Here is a 14308-nt window from a genome sequence, read left to right as displayed (position 1 = left end):
TGAAAAAAATTGTTATCGATAAAAAGAAGAGATATTTAAATAATTTTAGTATTTCTTTCACAAATGAATTTACTAAATGCATGCTTTTGTCCCTGAATAAATCCATTGATTATACTTTCTGAATTCTGCATCAGTTACCTAACTAGGTGCCTTGCTCCATCAGTATTTTTTTTCCTTTCTAAAATTCAAACCTTTTTGACTTTTTTTCCCTAGACTTGCATTTCAATGTTGATTGGACAGTGTGGGGTTTTAATTTCATCTTTACTGTACACTCATTATTTTATTCCTCAAATTCCTCTGTCTTCTCCCTCCAAACTGCAACACTGCTCCTCTCACAGCCACACATTTCCATGCTCTTCACCTCATACCACTCTTCTGCCATCTTCTACACTCCCATTTTCATTTTCTTAGCCATGTTTCTTTTAGCTTCTCCTTTGAGGAAAGAGAAAAATTTCTGGGTCTACTAGAATATCACTAATCCCTTTACAGACTCATTACCCTCAAACTGCGGTATAACTCAATGATCAATGATACTAAATAATGCCTAACATAAGTGAGAATAAGACATTTTTCTTTCCAATGTAATGTGTTAGAGCTTAACTTTAATCATAAAATCATTGCTGAATATACAAATAATTTGACATCTTTGATTAATATATTTTGTTTTAAAGAGCGTAAGATTCATTTGATAGAAGGAATTGCAATGCAACTGAAATTAGATAGCAATTTCTATTCCTTGAAAACAGGTATAGTTAGATAAGAATGTTACATACAGGACACACCAAGAGTCACATAAACTAACCAACACCCATGAGTACATTAAATTTCTTAATATTCAATGACTGAAATTGTACATAGAGTTCTGTGAATTCCACCTGCCTAATGGGAACAGTCAAAATAAAAGAGAAGAAAAATATCCATCCAGTGAGAGAGAGAATGAATGAATCTGTGTAAAAGGGAAAAGCATACACTGAAAATCAACCATTAAAAAACAATAAAGAAAATTTGGAAATCTAAATATCATTGAGAATCACTTTTAATGAACACTGATTTCGGAAGATAATTTTTTCTTAATTTATTTATTTTATTTTTTATTTTTATTTTTGGCTGTGTTGGGTCTTCGTTGCTGCACGCCGGCTTTCTCTAGTTGCAGCAAGCGGGGGCCACTCCTCGCTGCAGTACGTGGGCTTCCCACTGCGGTGTCCTCTCTTGCTGTGGGTCACAGGCTCTAGGTGTACGGGCTTCAGTAGTTGCGGCACACAGGCTCTGTAGTTGTGGTGCACAGGCTTAGCCACTCCGCGGCATGTGGGATCTTTCCGGACCAGGGCTCAAACCCGTGTCCCCCACACCAGCAGGCGGATTCTCAACCACTGCACCACCAGGGAAGCCCAGATAATTTTTTAAATTAACAATGGTTTCTGGTAGAGAGCATGGATTAAAGAAAAATGCCCTTACTTCAAATAAAGAAGATATTGAAAAGAGCCTGGAATGTGTGTGAAATACACACAGACAGGCAAAACTGACAATAGGTTTGTATAATAGCATGAATAATAGGTCCAAAGAAATTCCTCTTTTCACACTTGATAAAATATTTCATCTCTATTCATCAAAATTTACATGTTTACATGCCTCACCTTGTATATAGCTTACTTGCTCCCTTATTGGTTAGCTATACTTGGATATATACATGAATTGATGAGAGTATTAATGAGGTTGGTCAATAAGTCAGTGAGCCACCACCTGTGGTTTGAGCATCCGTAGGGAACATGGCACCACCTTCAGCAGAACAACAGGACATCTATTGCACAAGAAAACTTCTGCTCCCTCACACAGCTGTCACTCCAGGGTGGAAAGCCTGAGGGCTGTTCCATGTGCCACTCCGTTCTAGCAGACGTGCTAAATCATTGTGTCTCTGTTTTAAGAAAAATTTGGCATAAGATGAAAGATAAAATTTGAAATGAAATATCTTATGAATTAATCTCTATGATCTTGACATTGAAAAATCAAGAGCAAGGGATGAGGGGAGGAAAATCTGCCAAAATAATGAATAAATCATTAGGTTGAACACTTGGAATAAGCTTTGCTATGAGGCAGGAGATAGATGGGCTCCAGGTTAGACATCTACAGCCAGCCTCCTGTTTACACTTCCAGATAAAAATAACAACAGGAACAGGGTAATAGTTGGACTTTGCCTCCGGTGAATGGCAGGGGCAGAGAAGAGCTGAGCCCTGCCCAGATGAAAGACGAAGAGATCACGTATTTCTCATTCTCGAGGTCAAGGAGACCTCCCTGACTACACATGCGCAGAAAGGCTCCTCAGAGGTCAAAAGGGAGGGGGAACCACCACATAGTAACTGATGTCGACTACCCATAGGCCTCTTCACTAGGTTCCATCTTGGCTAAGAGATGCGCATGCACACGCGGGAGGACCCTGAGATAAAACACGGACTCAGAACCAGGCAAAGCAAGATGATTGGCCAAAGGAAACCTGGCAGATATGCCCCATATGAGTGATTCAAACTTCCACGACGGCGCGACTCTCTCTGAGCCTGCCTGTGTGAGTCTATTCACACGTACCCTTTTCCCTCCTAATAAACCATTTACTTGTTTCATTACTTTCTGTCTCTTTGCGGGAATGCATTTCTACAAAGCCAACGGGCCAGGGGCCTTGCCACTGGCCACTGTCCCTGGTGGTCTAGCGGCCAGGATTCAGTGCTCTCAGGGCCGAGGCCTGACTTCAATCTCTGAGCGGGAACCGAAATCCTGCTTCAAGTCTCTGCAGGCCAAGGCTACCCAAGATCAGCTAGACCAAGACACTTAGATGGCCAAAGGATCAGGAGTAAACTCTTGTAATTAATTTTATGGCAGGAATTAAAATTTCAGAGCAGAAAATCATCTATTTCCAAATGGAGAATAATACTGTCTGAGAAATAAAATTTAAATGTTTTTCTAAATTGCTGTTTGGAAGCAAGTATTCTATTTAGAAATGGTTTCTAAAACAGAGAACCATAAAAGCTACGGACTGGAGCTTGTACAACCTTACATTTTCTCCATTAAAACATATAGAATTTTCTAGAAGAGAACCATCCCCCCACCCCTGTGCCTATTCTACAGAATTTTAACAACCCATGCCACACACTCGACCCCATCATATTGATAAGCAATTTTAATAAGGCATACCACATTTATTGTTTCGCTTTATTGTGCTTTTTGCAGATATTGTGTTTTTTACAAATGGAAGGTTTGTGGCAACCCTGCGTGAAGAAAAATATTGCCCGCCATATCAGCAAACAAAGGATGCTGTGGTCATCAGCCACTACCACCCCCCCCCCGCACCCCCCCCACCCCCGCCCCACCCCACCCCCGCAATGGTGAGCCCTGAGGGAACTCAGGATGGAGACAAAGGGGCTGCCCATGCCAAGCCCTCGGCCACTGCAGCCACCCACAACGGTGCACCCCGAGGGGACTCGGGATGGGAAAGAACAGGATACTGGCCCCAGATAGCTATGGTGCATATCAAAGGACTGATTTCAATGAGCTCAGACTCTTGCATCTTCCCATACATAGAAAAGTGCTAAATTCATTAACTTGAGATGTCTGGTTTTCTTTAGTTAACAGTAATCTTTTGATGGTCCTATTACCTGGTCTTTGTTGCAAAAACTCTTGTATATCCTAGCTCCTCCCTTACCTCTTCGGAGCAGTCCTTCAGAGATACCTGAGAGGCTGCCTCCCGGGCTTGAATCCTCAGAAAGTCTGCCACATAAAAGATAATTCTCAACTTTTAGGTTGTTCAATTTTTTTCAGTCAACACCTGCATGGAGCAAGTCTACCGGTGCAATTTTTCCAAAAGCATCTGTTCACTTTGTGTCGCATTTTGGTGATTCTTGCAATACTTCAGACATTCTTACTATTATTATATTTGTTATGGTGATCTGTGACAGTGATCTTTGATATTACTATTGTAATTGTCTTGGGGTGCCACAAACTGCACCCATACAAGACAGTGAATTGAATTGATAAGCATTGTATGTGTTCTGACTGCTCAACCCACCAACCTTTCCCCCATCTGTCTTCTTCTCCTTGGGTCTCTGTATTCCCTGAGATACAACAATATTGAAATTAGACCAATTAATAACCCTACAATAGACTCTGTGTTCAAGTAAAAGGAATAGTCTCATGACTCTCACTTTAAATCAAAAGCTGGAAATGATGAAGCTTAGTGAGGAGGGCACGTTGAACGCCGAGGCAGGCCAAAAGCTAGGCCTCTTGACCAAGCAGTTAGTCAAGTTGTGAATACAAAGGAAAAATTATCGAAGGAATTTAAAAGTGCTTCTCCAGTGAACACATAGATGATAAGAAAGTGAAATAAACTTATTGCTGATATGCAGAAAGTTTTAGTGGTTTGGATAGAAGATCAAATAAGATTCCTTTAAGCCAAAGCCTAATCCAGAGCAAAGCCCTAACTCTCTTCAATTCTATGAAGGCTGAAAGAGGTGAAGAAGATGCAGAAGAAAAATTTGAAGCTAGCAGAGGGTGGTTCATGAAGGTTAAAGACAGAAGCCATCTGGTAACATAAAAGTGCAAGGTGAAGCAGCAAGTGCTGTTGTATGAGCTGTAGCAAGTTATCCAGAAGATCTAGCTAAAATAATTAAAGATGGCTACACTAAACAGCAGATTTTCAATGTAGATGAAGCAGTCTTATATAGCAAGAGGGGATCATCTAAGACTTTTATAGCTAGAGAGGAGAAGTCAAAGCATGGTTTCAAAGTTTCAAAAGACAGGCTGACTCTCTTGTTAAGGCTAATGCAACTGGTGGTTTGAAGTTGAAGCCAGTGCTCATTTACGGTTCCAAAAATCCTAGGGCCCTTAAGAATTATGCTAAATCTACTCTGCCTGTGTTCTATAAATGGAACAACAAAGCACATCTGTTTACAACATGGTTTACAAAATATTTTAAGCCTACTGTTGAGATCTACTGCTCAGAAAGAAAAATCTTTTTCAAAATATTACTGCTCGCTGACAACACAACTTGTCACCCAAGAGATCTGATGATTGACAATGAGGTTAATGTTGCTTTCATGCCTGCTAACACAACATCGATTCTGCAGCCCACGGGTCAAGGAGTCATTTAGACTTTCAAGTCTTATTACTTAAGAAATACATTTGGTAAGACTATAGCTGCCATAGATAGTGGTTCCTCTGATGGATCTGAGCAAAGTCTGTTGAAAATCTTCTGCAAAGGATTCACTGTTCTAGTTACTATTAAGAATATTCATGATTCATGGGAAGAGTTCAAAGCATCAACATTAACAGGAGTTTGAAAGAAGTTGATTCCAAATTTCCTGGGTGACTTTGAGGCGTTCAAGTCTTCAGTGGAGGAAGGAACTGCAGATGTGGTGGAGATAGCAAGAGAGCTAGAATTAGAAGTGGAGCCTGAAGATGTGACTGAATTGCTGCCATCTGATAATAAAACTTAATGGGTGAAGGGTTGCTTCTTACAGATGAGCAAAAAAAGTGGTTTATTGAGATGGAATCCACTCCTGGTAAAGATGCTGTGAAGATTGTTGAAATGACAGCAAAGGATTTAGAATATGATGTCAGCTTAGTTGATAAAGCATCAGCAGAGTTTGAGAGGACTGAATCCAGTTTTGAAAGAAATTCTACTGTGGGTAAAATGCTATCAAACAGCAGTGCGTTCTACAGAGAACTTGTTCATGAAAGGAAGGGTCAAACCATGTGGCAAACTTCACTGTTGTCGTATTTTAAGAAGTTGCCATGGCCACCCCAGCCTTCAGCATCCAACACCCTGATCAGTCAGCAGCCATTGACAAGGAGGCAAGACCGTCCACCAGAAAAAAGATTACGACTCACCGAAGACTCAGATGATGGTTAGCATTTTTTAGCAAGAAAGTATTTTTTAATTAAGATATGTATATTTTGGTTTTTTTAGACATAATGCTATTTCACACTTAATAGACTGCTGTATAGCATGAACATAACTCATATGCACTGGGAAACCCAAACATTCCTGTGACCCGTTTTATCGTGACATTCGATTTATTGTGGTGGTCTGGAACTGAACCCGAAATATCTCTGAGGTATATACCTGTATAGGCAATGAAACTACAAGAGTAATCAATAAGGAGAACAATGATTAAAACACAAGTTAGAGACATGACATTTATTTGCTTCCAATTTTAATTAATAATTTTATCTTGGTCATGATTGCTTAGGTCAGAAGCTGACACTGGTATTTCTAAAATTGGTTAGGACTTCTGATCTATGAAGAAACACAGAACAAATAAAATAAGAAGGACAAAATGAGGCAAATACCTTGGATTTATGCAGCTCCTCTGAGGAGTTGAGAACACTTCCTGCCCTGACCTCAGCCTTCATTTCATGGTCTGTGGCTCTGTCTCTCTATCTCTATCTGTCTCTCTCTGAGTCTCTGTCTGTCTCTGACCATTTTAAACAAACAATGACAGCATATGAATTTGATTTCCAGGGATCCCTACTTCAGTTATAATGTTCATTTTGTTATATTATCACTGTATGTGAGTTAATAAAGTACTAGTTAAAGTGAGGAAGGATGTTTGAAACTACATAAATTTCTCCTTTAGCATACAGATTGTAGAGATAATTCAGAGAATTTGTTTTTCATATAGCTCTTTTTTTTTTGCAACAGGCTCTAGTAGAATCTGTAAATAAGAATCTATATATTCAGTCTTGTTATATTATTATATATTGTTATAATATATTACAAGGTCATTATTTATTATGTGTATTATATTATTATATTATTATTGTCATATACTTTGCCAAGCTAGGGAATTGGGTAGGACTACTTAGGCGTATAGACAACAAGAAGCAGTGGGGAAACTCAGTCAAATTTTTTTCTCAAAGCACTTTTTCATCAAGACTGTACTAAGGCAGTTTATTCCCTTGTAATACTGATGATCACATCCACTTTAGTTGAGGCCATATCATTTTTCAGGGTAAAAGTTCATTTCAGTTACAATTTATATGGTATTTTGATAGAATATAGGGGTTGGGATGGGAAAGAGAATTTTCAAGTACATGATTTATTCAGGCCCTAAATGTTGTCCTATTTTAAATCATACTTTTTAAATACCTATCATCCAGTAGCATAAAGTGGGCACGGCTACCCATTGACAAAATATAGAATCAGACAAGACTAGGGAGGATTAGGAACAATGAATGACACAGCTGCATAAAGACTGGATTTCACTTTAATGAAGCATTGTCACAGCCTCTGGGTAAGAATAAGAGAAAAGTGCTTCTGGGTAAAGTATCTTGTCAGGAAGCCCCCTCTTCCTCATTGCTCACTCCACCCCGACACACAGAATTGAAAGGGTATCAAAAGGAACCTTGCTGGTTTAAAATAGAATGTGCACATACTTTCATTTTCATGTGTAAAATATAAAACAATAATTCTTCATACTGTGTTATTACTTTGCTTCTGTTTATCACAACAATTCTATTGAATAAAAACTGAGTTTTCTCTACTTCATAGCTGGAAACTGCTAAAGGCAAAAATGTAGAAGTTTAAAAAAATTTTTTTAAAATAGAGTTAGGTTCAAAGAATAAGTAGGCGGAAACCCTGGACAACAAAAATGTCCTCCTGAGGGAACTTTTCAGTGAACTTGAACCTGAGGATTCTTCAAAGTTACCAAATCATTAGAAAACACCCAACTGTAAGATGGTGGGCAGAAATGTGAATACAGGATAAAATTCAAAATTTTTCCTTTTTGGTTGACACGATGATTTAATTTTAATGAAAAGCAGCGTGTTTGTTTCAAGAGCTTGCATGAGTTAAGCATTACGTGCCACACAGTCATGAAGCAGGGTGCTTGAGAGAACACGCGCTTAGCATAAATCCACGATAAATACACTGTATATTAGTGGGATGCCTTCTATTTTAGTGGGCTTTTTAAAGTCATAGATTCCTTTTAGAATCTGATGAAAGCTATCAAACTTTTCTCATAAAAAACGACACACATGCACATCCACACAAAACTCTACATGCAATTTCCCAGACTTCTTTAAATTGTCCATGGATCCCAGGCTAAGAAGCGCTGATATACACGTCGATATACTTTTGTATTGGTGGTTCTCCAGCCCATCAAAGTGGTAGAGCACCTGAACGTTATGATAATCTTTGTGGAACATCACCTATTTTTAATACATCATACAATCTAGAAAAAAATCTTATATTTATATACATGTGTGTATACATATACATATATGCATATTATATACACATATGTATGTATATGACTGTATTATATATATGTGTGTGTGTGTATATATATATATAGTAAATGATATCATATCATGTCCATTACCCTTCCTTTGGGTAAGTCACTGCAGCCCAACCACTGTCCAAACTAAGAGCCATCACCGAATGTGCCTGGGAAAGCTGCGTGTCTCAAATGGAGCCCTCGAAAGTTGCTTCCTAGTCAGGGGTTTGAACATCTCATTTTATATTTTGAAACTTAAGACAAACCATCTATAGCAAAAAGGACATCCAAAGCACTATCCTCTATGTTAAAAAGGCATTTGTCTGTACATTGGAGTCCTTCAAAACATATAGAGCTGAAGAAAAAATATTTTACCAGTAATGTTTGTAACAAAAGGTGAAAACTTTCATTTTTTTTTTTCCAACTGCCATTGACTGGAGTAAAATCTTCCTTTTTTTTTTTTTTTTTTGACAAGTTTCAAAACCGTATAATGAACATCTGCACATCCTTTGTCCATATTCACCAAAGTTAACATTTTGTTGCATATACTTTATATCTATCCATCATCTATCTATCTATCTATCTATCTATCTATCTATCTATGTATCTACATGTTTCCTGAACTATTTGATTGTAAGTTGCAGACACCATGACACTTTTCTCTAAATCCTTTCATATGCCTGAGAATAAGGACATTTCCTTTCAGACCACAACACCATTAACACACTGAGAAAATTAGTTTTAATTAAATGTATTACATAATATATGGTAATGTTTCCATTTTCTCAAGGTTTTCACGTTGTATTTGGTGGTGTCTCATTAATCTCTTTAATCTGGATCTGTCCCTGATTTTTTGTTTTGTTTTGTTGATTTTTTTCGTGACCTTGACTTAATTTTGAAGGGTCTAGAGCAGAGGTCTTGTGTAAAGTCCCACATCTTGGTTTTTAAAATTGTTTCCTCATGGTAGATTCAGGGTAAACATTTTGGCAAGATTATTACATGGGTGATGTGTACACTGGGGGCACGTGATGTCTGGTTGTCCGCTCTTGTGGAGCTAATTTGATCACCACATGAAGGAGGGACTGACAGATCTCTCTACTGTATTTTATAAATAACCCACGGGGCAATACTTTGAGACAGTGAGTACACTCTTCCCCAACATCTAGTGGTTTTAACATTCGTTGAAGATCCTTGCTGGAAACAACAACTTCATTTGGGATTAAATATCATAAAACTATATATTAAAATTCCACCCTTCCTTCTGTGTTTATTTAGCTAGCATTCTTCTAAAAACAGTATTTTCTCTCTCATTAATTTATCTTTTTAAAATTAGTTCAAGATATTACATCCATTAGCTTGTTATTCTTTAACATGTACTAATTGCTCTAAATCTGGCTATTGGAAGCTCCCTCAAGCCAGATCCCTTGTCCTTTGGACATGGCCTCATCATGCTCCGACGCCCCACAAGATATCCCAGGCTTATCCTGTGCTTTCCTTGTCCCACTCCTGGAATCGGCCAGTTCTTAGAGAAGCTCTAGTTCCTTTTAGCAGAGAATGTATTTAGAAAACAAGATTTGGGTGCCAGGAGTGCTCCTGACTTTATGGATATCTTCATTTCTAAGACTTTTCAGTCAGTAGACATAGAAAATTAATATGATATGATATATAATATAATAAATATGATATATTCATGGATTCACACAGATATTAACAAGTGAAATCCAGCCCCGCAGGTGTTTTCCTCACCTTGCTCCATTTCCTATTTGTAAATCCCTTCTCCCACAGTGAAAAGACCTGTTTCTCAAAAACATCAATATATTTATTTGCTTCCTACAATACGTACAAAAACATGCTTTAGAATCAATTTGGAACTCTTTTTAACTTAGGAGGTGACATTTCATGAGTTCTTACTGACCCCTGGTGTTTTCTTTGATGCTTCTGTAGCTTCCAAATGGTTATTCATAAAGGGGTTGCTGCTCAAGGCTCAGGTTTTCTCCACCTCAACACTGTCGAGGCTGTGTGCCAGATGATTCTTTGCTATGCTGAGCTCTGCAGTGCATTGAAAGATGTAAAGCTATGTAGCAGCATCTATTGCCGCTTACCTGCTAGATATGAATGGCAGTACTTCCTCACAAGATGTGACTGTCCATAATGTCATTGCTAACACTCTCAGGGGCAAAATCACCCCTGGTTGAGAACCACCGGTCTACCTATACTTGCAGTAGAAAGGAATTCTTACAAATACTTTCTAAGTATAAATGTCTAATTTTCTGATTAAAAAACTGAGTCATTACTAGAATTTTTCAGTTTGGTTTATTTAATGGTGTTTTCCAAAGTGCCCAGGACTGTTTAATTTGTTACTGTGCAGTCTGATCAATTGCTATGCAGTTTTCAAATACAATAATATTAAAATAAAAAACAACTGTAGAATATGAGTATGCCCTGAAAATATCATTTCATCATCAAGATAGCCAGTGAGCTAGGCCGGGCTGTTTGCTGCTGTGCCTTACATTTGATCTATATTAATTATCTTCCCAATGAGCATCAGTTTGGCTAAATCCCCGTCAGCGTACATGTGAAATGATTGATTCCCAGTCACTCAGTTATCCAGTAACTTTACCGTCTGTTACAGCAGGGGGGCCTCTGGGATCCTGCCCCAACTCTACATCCACAGTCATTCTGATGGGTTGATGCCTGATGGCAAAAGTCATTAAACAATTTAATTAATCAGTTTGAATATCCCCTCTCTTCACCTCTTTTTGTTTCATTCGATCACTTATTTTAAACTCTCAATAGACACTTTGTCCGCTAACTTCAAACCAGAATTAAGCTTGGCAAGTCACTGAAAATCTAAAATAGCTGTTTTAAATGCTTTTTTATGCCACAATACATCAGATGGTCTCAACACACACTGAGGGACTGTGGCATAGAGAAAATGGGGTCATGCCCAGCTGCAGATTAGTCTTTGCTATAGAAACTCCTAAATTTGAACTTCAAACTTTTTGGTGGACATTTCCTAGGTGCCTTGGAATATAAGTGTTAGCCCCTAAATCCTAAACCATGTATCGGGCCAGCCTTAAGATAATCAGAATCCTTGACCTTTGTTCCTAAATTTTTAGTTAACCACAATACCATCTTTGCTTCACAGAAGAAGGAATGGAAGTACTACCAAGTTTGGGGATTTTTTTAAAAAGGGAAGAAAGAGATGGATATCATTGAGAGCAAGGTCCTCAACTCAGGAATCAGGATTTTAAAGGCTTGGTTGGGATGTCACTCCCGATAGGCTTGTCCCCTTCAAAGACCTGGATCATATCAGGGGTCTCGATTGGTTCCAAATTCCATCCTTCTCCTGGCTGTTCTAATCTCTTTAGGATGGGAATCATAGAGAATTTTTGCTTTGAATTACCCTTTTCCTTGCTTCCTCCAAAAAGCCTGAATGGGAGCAATGGGTGAGCCCTTTCTAGTCCGGGCCAGCAGTCTCCTTTAGGTTGCAGGAGTCACAGACTCATACTCAAGAATATCACCCCATTTTCAGATGTTTGAATCCTCCCTCTAAATCACTCTTGCAAAGCTCTGCAAGGTTTTTAAAAATCTATCCTGGGGCTTCCCTGGCGGTCCAGTGGTTAAGACTCCGAGCTCCCACTGCAGGGGGCACGGGTTCGATCCCTGGTCGGGGAACTAAGATCCCGCATGCCATGGGACATGGCCAACAATAAATAAATAAATAAAATAAAATTAAAAAAAAATAAAAAATCTATCCCTATTAAATTTTATATTTTTGGATGTGATATTTCCTGAATGCATTATCCAAACTTTTCCTCTTAAATTCTTGTTATCTACAAATTTAAATATCTTGCCATCAATGCCTTCGATGAAGTCATTAGATAACATATCCAGTGACTCTGTTTGTCCTTCAGTGTGATAGGGGTAGCTCTGAAAACCTCTCTGGTCAAAACCTTCAGCCGTGGCCAAAAATTACTTCTATTAATGAACTGTGATTCTGGGTTAAGGCCTGAGAAACTTTGTTAAAGTGAAAATGCCATGGGAATTTGAAAACTTAGTTTGCCTCTCCAGCCCTCTGCTTCTTCTCCAGTAAAAATAGGAAGACTAGAACCAGCGTCAGGGAATTGTCGTAAGGGTTAATGTGATGACACATATTATGCATCTAGTACAGTTCCAGGTACATAACAGACCCTCAGTAAAGGACTGTTCTTCACTAAATTGTTCCAACATTCCATTCTGGCAGAAAATAATCTGAATAGCTAGGTGTGCCTGCTTTTTCCAAAGTACTGGTGGCTTAAAATCTGCATGGAACCGGGGGTACTGATTTAAGATCACTTTGAGACTTTTCTAAAAGGGTCTCCCATCAAATGTTAGCTGTCACCATCCTTACTCTAGGGGAATGCTATTTTTTGAGAGTGGCTGGGCAGCGGCCTCTCATATTAAAGCACAACAGTTTTTGTTTTGATGCAAATTAAATACACACACACACACGCACATGCACACATGCACATACACACATGCACAGATTCCCTCCAATACATCTTAAGGCTACCTTCCAGAGTGAGGGTGAGCCAGTGCATTTACCAGCTTGAATTATTTTTCTGGGACAAGCCTGACCCCTAGAGGACAGATGTTGCATGTAAACCAAGTATCAAGAGCCAATGCCAACTATCAATACTAGTGAGTTATGGAGTATTAAGGTGATATAAGGGGTCAGACAAATGCTGGGGTTGGCATGGTGTGAATATAAAATCTTAATTCTGCACCAAATAGCTTGAACAAAATTCCATATCTCCTTGATTTCAAATGTATATTTTTCGACTTTATTGACATAATTATAATAAGTTGCACATATTTAAAATGAGGCATTTGATCAGTTTGACAGTTGTGCATACACCAGCATGTCCCAGATACTAAAGATTTCCATCACCCCCTAAATTTCCTCATGCCCTTTTGCAGTCCACCCTGCCTCTATTCCTATTGTCAGACAACCACTGATTTGTCACTATAAATGAGTTTGCATTTTCTAGAATATTTTTTATAAGTGCGATGAGATAATCTCCACTCTTTTGTGTCTGCATTCTTTTACTCTACCTAAGGATTCTGAGATTCATCTAAAGTTGTGTGTGTCAGTGATTTGTCCCTTTCAATGCTGAGTACTATTCCACTGTACAGATATACCACATTTTGTTTAACTTGAGGTGGATCATAGACCTCCGTGTGAAAGTTAACACATCCAGAGGAAAATATGGGAGAAAACTTTTGTTATCTTAGGGTAGGCAAAACTTTCTTAGAATACCAACTGAACAAATGATAAATAAAAAAAAAAATAATTGGACTTTATCAGCATTAAAAACGTTTGCTCTTTGAAAGAAGCTGCTAGGAAAACAAAAAGGCAAGTCACAAATGGGGAGAAAATATTTGTACACATATATTATGTAAAGGACTTGTATATAAAATGAGGATTAACTCAAAGACAAACACTTAATTTTTTAAAATTGAAATATAGTTGATTTACAATGTTGTGTTAATTTCTGCTGTACAGCAAAGTGATTCAGTTATACATATGTGTTTTTTAAAATATTCTTTTCCATTATGGTTTATCACAGAATATTGAATATTGTTCCCTGTGCTATACAGTAGGACCTTGTTGTTTATCCATTCTGTATATAATAGTTTGCATCTGCTAATCCTAAACTCCCACTCCATCCCTCCCCACCCCCGCCCCCTTGGCAACCACAAGTCTGTTCTCTGTGTCTGTGAGTCTGTTTCTGTTTCATAAAAGTTCATTTGCAAACACTCAATTTTTAAAAAATAGTAGACACTTCACAAAAGAAAAGGTTCAAATGGCCAATAAGGACATGAAAAGATGATGAACATCAATAGTTCTCAGGGACATGATAAATATATACAGAAATGCTTCAGAAATTGGATTATATCTTATAATTGATGAGCTAGCAACTCACGTGTGCCTTTATATGTACAGTTAGTACTTTTAGAAGCTAATATTTCTTGAGTACCAAGTTTTCAGTGTTCTAAGCACT

General features: G+C 38.2%; 1 pseudogene; it reads left to right on the top strand.

Moving 5' to 3' along the window:
• Positions 1-2635: 2635 nt before the first annotated feature.
• On the top strand, positions 2636-5893 carry LOC130704657 (tigger transposable element-derived protein 1-like; annotated as a pseudogene).
• The last annotated feature ends 8415 nt before the right edge of the window (positions 5894-14308 follow it).

Source organism: Balaenoptera acutorostrata, chromosome 13 (assembly GCF_949987535.1).
Source record: "Balaenoptera acutorostrata chromosome 13, mBalAcu1.1, whole genome shotgun sequence".
Taxonomy (NCBI): domain Eukaryota; kingdom Metazoa; phylum Chordata; class Mammalia; order Artiodactyla; family Balaenopteridae; genus Balaenoptera; species Balaenoptera acutorostrata.
The sequence above is the reverse complement of the archived record's forward strand: the minus strand, read 5'-3'. Positions and strand labels throughout refer to the sequence as shown.